Here is a 6,000-nt window from a genome sequence, read left to right as displayed (position 1 = left end):
GGACGGCAGGCAGTGGCTCAGGGGGTAGAATGGCCCGGTTGGGAACCACAAAGTTCGCAGTTCGATCCCGGGTTCCCCCAGAGTTAGTGTCCTCAAGTGTCCTTGAGATACTGAACCCCTAAATGCTCCCGATGTGCAGATTGGTGCCTTGAATGGTTTCCTCCACCATCGGTGGGTGAATGGGTTATATGCACAATGTAAAGCGCTTTGGATAAAAGCACTATATGAATGCACCATTTACCACCCTTGGCTATGGGAGATATTGAGCGTATATGAGCTCCTCTAGGATACTAGTTGTCAACCAGTAGGTGAAACGGACACCAGGGTCTTACGGACACAAGGGTCTTACGGTGGGGCTGAAGGGGTTCCATGGTTCCCCAGCAAAATGTAGAATGGTTTAAAAACCGTAGTCTTCGGTATTTGAAAAGAGCAGATATACAGTAAGCTCGCAACGTGTCAAGATGCACCACGCCGTGTGTGTGTAACCACATGAACCCCACCCAGCATTCCTATATTCTGGGGCAGGCATTTGTCAAAAACAGCAGATCTACAAGCTTGCAACGTGTTATTGGGAGCTTGGAATTTGGCCGCGGGTCAACTCAGTATAAGGTTCATGTTTTTACTCAACACAAATCTTGTTTTATTGGGGTCCCTGCAGGCGCAAATACAGTGTATTCTCAGATGGGGGCCTGATTCCGATTAATTCGGGGGTCCTTCATAATGTGAACATGTTTGAGAACCACTGTGCTAGCCAAGCCCAAGGGTTCGTCAGGCTGAGTTGAGCCAGAGAAGTGTGGACCTCTTCCAACTTCACAGAGCTGACCGCAACCACCAGAGAGAGAGAAGAAAAGAGAATGAAAAAAGAGAGAGGATAAAGTAGCATTACTAACTAAATGTTGTATAATTCACCTTCAGAGATTTTAGCATTTCTTATTTGTATGAAATTGCTGACAAGCACTCTGTCTGAGACGTTAAGATTATATTTTTTCAAAATGAACACTCTGCACTCTTCTCAGTGGAAAAACATTTCTGAGTAGGCTAACATTTTTTCCAGTCTTCGCCAAGGGGCCTTTTCTCTTTCTCTTTTCCATTAACAGTGTGTTAACCCTTGAGCTATGGACGTCACAGGCAGCCAGAAACCTCTTCTGTGAAACGAAAGAAAGAGCTATGGTGATAATATCATCATCCCTATAATCGGGCACAGACCTTGTATATCCAAAACGCCTACTTTTTAGGAAACGGGAACCGGTGTTCCCATGGATCCGATGTAGTTATAATAAATAGTCGAGAATAGAAGATATTGGGTTTTTTTTTTTTAAGATTTTTTTTTGGATTTTCTGCCCTTATTGATAGTTTCAAGTGAAGATTGACAGGAAAGAGGGAGAGAAGGGGAGAGACATGCAGCAAAGGTCGTCATGAACGGGACTCGGGCCATCAAGCCTAAATGTGGCATGCGCCTGGACCACTAGGCCACCGGGCGCCCTAGAAGATATTGTTAATAGTGTCCATTGGTCATTGCTTAAAACAATAGGTACACTATATCAACCTGGCGTCCCAATTTGCGGCATTGTCATTATAGGCGGAGACATTAAAGACTATTCAAAACTTTTCAAACTCGAAACAAACCCAGATCTACTGGATCATGTTTATGTTTATTCAACTTTCAGCATGGTCACAGGTTTTAAAAGACAGGTGCCATTAAAAACACTGAATTATTTTGCCGAACACAAATATAAAACTTCAAATCTAAAATGCAATAGCCTATCTAAAAATCCAGAGCTTGTAGCTCGGATATTTTCATGACTTTTGTGAAATCTGGAGACGCATTTAAAACGACAGCCTGACCATAATTATGTGGGTCGACAAGCTTACGACGCATCGCGATGTGATGCGTTGTAAGCTTCATGTCGACCGGCTGTTTTCTGCAAAAGGCACAATAACGGAAAACTGAAAACACACTAGCATAGAGCCCTGAGGGACTCCGCTCAAGTTCAACCATATGCTGCTTAAGGTTTCTGTCCGACAGTGACGATATACCAGATGGTGGTGGCTTATACGCTAAAATGTAAATAAATGATGTAGGCCCATTATTTATTGTGAATTGATCCGTGGACCACCATTTGATGAGCTTTAGCCTCGCAGAATACTTTGTTATTGTTGGCTAAGAGTTTGTCCACAATTCAATACTGTTGGCAAACGTTGATGAAAAATAACAATTATTATACATTCTCTAGTTGTGTAGACTTTTCTTTAATTTAGTAATGCATGATGTTTAACAATAATGTACCTCTTGAGAGCGTACGTATACACGCTCAAGGGTCCAAGAGAAAAAAGAGGAACTAACCCCGTGCTCAACGGAGATAGCGAAACGTGATAATGATAAAAAGGTGTTCACACGGATCAAAGACGGGATCAAGACATAGATAAAAAGAGAGGATCCGATTCCGGGCACACTCAAAATGAGGAACGCCTTTATTAAATAAAAAAAGGCAACTGCCGACATGTTTCGACCTATACAAGGTCTTCATCAGGACAAGAAGCAACTCTCCATCATTTAGCTGCTGGGGGACCACCTGGAACTCCCTCAAGGGCCACCGGCGGTCCCCGGGACCACTGGTTGAAAACCATTGCTGTATAAGGGCTGATTCATACTCCTATTTTAGAGCCGAATAAAAGTCGGTTCGGCTCTGTAGAGCCTGACGTCATTTGAGGTTCGGGGGGGGGGGCGGGTACCGTCCTAAAGTCGGCTCTTCGGTGCTACTGAAAATATCTGACGAGCCGAAATCATTTCGGCACTACAGCGCCATAACTGCAGTAGTTGATCAAGCATCTCACGCTGCATTTCCTTTATTTCATCCATATTTGTGTTCTGTGTGATGTGGGTATAGTGGTGTTATTTTTCCCCACCCCCCTCCTCCCCTCTCTTTCTTAAGTCCTCCCAAACTCGGAGCCTCATGGTCTTTAGCGCTCGCTAATGAGCCTTCAACCTTCAGCTGAGCTTTTTACAACTGGCCATAAAGCTACACACAATGGAACACTGTCGCTGGTGGTTTCTCCCATGGAATGATATGATGTTGACGGAGTAGTCTATTCACGGAGGAGAGAGCAGCGGGGATGGTTTTTCTCAGGAAGTGTACCATGAACTACACGGACGGTCTACTCACTACTACTGGACTATCGGTCGCCGCGTGAGCCCAAGACCACCGAGCGCTGCAATGTGAGATTATTATTTTATTTAATATTTTTATGGGAGGGACAGGAAATGGAGGATAGAGATGGGGGAGTGACATGCAGTAAAGGCCGTCGAGATCGGGAGTCGAACCCGCAGCACACTGCCAGACTGGATTACCAGCCACAGTGACTGAACCGCTGAGCCATTTAGACCCGAGGACGATTCTATACAAATTCTTTCCTTCTAAATCCTGAGAGTTTTCTGAAAAACCCATGTTTCTATGTCAGAGGTTCTCAACCTTTTTCATGTCAAGGACCCCCAGAATTATCTGTATTTGGCCGTGGACTCCCATCTGAAATTATGTAGTTCCAGGGACCCCCTGGAACTACAGAATTGATTTGGGCACATTTTCACGATAAAAAAAGAGCAGATCTACAAGCTCGTAGCTCGCACTCGGTGCCGCGTTATGAGCTTGTAGATCTGCTATTTTTCAATAGCTAAAGTATAACATAATGCTTAAAACACCAAAAAGGGTTCCCGCCCAGAATGGTTTAAACAGTGAAACGACACTTAACAGGGTCATTTTCATGTCTACTCAGGACTTTTTGTGTGGCACCAGACAGTTTTTAAGTTGCTTGATTCAATACTTAGCCTACATAGTCCCCTTCAGAACTTCTAATGAATCCGAATAGAATTGACCATGACCCTCAGAAGTGCTTTAAAGTGAAATTCCCCTGTCCTTTTTTAAGATATCGGTTTGGTAATCTAGGGCTGTACAGGACATGGAAAGTGGCGAGGAGGAGGAGGATGTGCATCAAAGAAAGGTACGCACGGTGGAGACGAGACCGCGGCGCTGTAACAGTCGAGATGACGACACGATGCAGCAGAGTTCCACAGGAAGTTGGGGGAGGGGTGCAGCACAGCGGTGGCGAGAGCAGGTCAGAGAGGGGCAGTGGGCCTGTTTCTGTCATCCACCGTGTGCTAAAGACATTAGAGCCCCTCTCCTCTCATCAATCACCGCTCCAAACAAACACACAGTGTTGGAAGAAAGTACTCACATGTTTTACCTAAGTAAAAGTATCAATACTGTGATGTAGAGTAGACCAGTGGTTCTCAAACTTTCCTTTTCATGTCGAGGACCCCCACTTTGACACTCATTTAGCCCCGCGGACCCCCATTAGAAAATATATGCCAAGGAACTATACGGCTCTAGCAGTGATTCTCAAACATTGTTTGTTTCAAGGACTCCCAGGTTATCTCTGGGACCCCCAATGTATATTAAAGACCCATAAGGGTCTATTAGGTTATCTCTGGGACCCCCAATGTATATTAAAGACCCATAAGGGTCTATTAGGTTATCTCTGGGACCCCCAATGTATATTAAAGACCCATAAGGGTCTATTAGGTTATCTCTGGGACCCCCAATGTATATTACAGACCCATAAGGGTCTATTAGGTTATCTCTGGGACCCCCAATGTATATTACAGACCCATAAGGGTCTATTAGGTTATCTCTGGGACCCCCAATGTATATTACAGACCCATAAGGGTCTATTAGGTTATCTCTGGGACCCCCAATGTATATTAAAGACCCATAACTAAACCAAATCCAAACTATCATTTAGCTGCAGGGGACCCTCTGGAACTCTCTCAAGGACCCCTAGGGGTCCCCAGACCCCACTTTTGGAACCACTGATGTAGATAACACGCTGTTACAAGTAGACGTCCCGTATTAAAAATGTACTCGAGTATAAAAGGTGCAGGAAGTATCGACATCAAAGGTAAAAACCAAAAAGGTCCAAATGGCCGAAATATATATACACAGGGCTGAAGTGATTAGTGTGGTTTGTGATAATAATGAAAATCTACAAAGTACCATAGCATGCACGCATGCACAGTCCATGCACGCACGCACGCACGCACACAGAGTAATTGAAGTCATTGAAGCTGTGTGTCCAGTCAGTGTGCAACTAAAAGGCCTCCCCCTCCGACCCAAAGGGGGAGTGCTGACGTGGATGTTGTGCTTGGACAGACATGCTTTGCTGTTGAGTCATCCCAGGCAGAGTGAGCCATATCCTGGGCAGACTGCAGCCCCTCGCACCCCTCCCTGGTTCTCTCCTGGGTATAACAGGCTCTGCTCCAGCCCCTCGCACCCCTCCCTGGTTCTCTCCTGGGTATAACAGGCTCTGCTCCAGCCCCTCGCACCCCTCCCTGGTTCTCTCCTGGGTATAACAGGCTCTGCTCCAGCCCCTCACACCCCTCCCTGGTTCTCTCCTGGGTATAACAGGCTCTGCTCCGGCCCAGAGGTTCCATCCTGACTTTCTTATTGCGCATGCGCAGCAGATATAGTATATATACACACACACACACACCTCTCGTACGACAAATAGCAGATTTTACACAAAGACATTCCAATGACAAAAAAATAGGGCTGGCCTGCAGGTTGAAAGTGAATTGAAACCACGCTATGATTCTGGGCAACATTGTAGCCTCGGCCGGGAGGCAAACCTGGGACCTATAGTATGTACCTTGCATGACTGAGAGGTCATTTTGACCTATTTTTATAGATTTTGAAGTTTATTATCTTTGCCCATGAAGCTTTCAGAAGGTTCCCCTTCCATGACCATCATCATCCATCATCATTCTATCATCTCAGATTATAATTATTTCTTTACATCTAAAATATTTTCTAAATATGAATTTGAAGCACATGCTACTTCTGTCACAGTTTACTTCAGAAGAGCCTCGGCTGACTGGGGTCAGCTCCACAAACAGGCAGGTAACGTGCGGTCGACTATACGCTGCAGTATAGGTCTGTAACACCCTGG

At 45.2% G+C, this 6,000-nt stretch overlaps 1 protein-coding gene across 2 annotated transcripts in view; it reads left to right on the top strand.

Annotated features, from left to right (window-relative positions):
* Positions 1–3,073: 3,073 nt before the first annotated feature.
* LOC308309883 (GTPase IMAP family member 7-like) overlaps positions 3,074–6,000 on the top strand; it is a 68,737-nt gene continuing 65,810 nt past the window's right edge. For both annotated transcript variants that reach the window (XM_080755840.1, XM_080755839.1), the window contains exon 1: positions 3,074–3,217. The gene's annotated coding sequence lies outside the window, so the exon portion shown is untranslated. The remainder of the gene's footprint in view (positions 3,218–6,000) is intronic.

This window comes from Protomyctophum bolini, assembly GCF_963924005.1.
Source record: "Protomyctophum bolini genome assembly, chromosome: 22".
Lineage (NCBI taxonomy): Eukaryota > Metazoa > Chordata > Actinopteri > Myctophiformes > Myctophidae > Protomyctophum > Protomyctophum bolini.
This window is presented reverse-complemented; position numbering and strand designations above follow the sequence as displayed.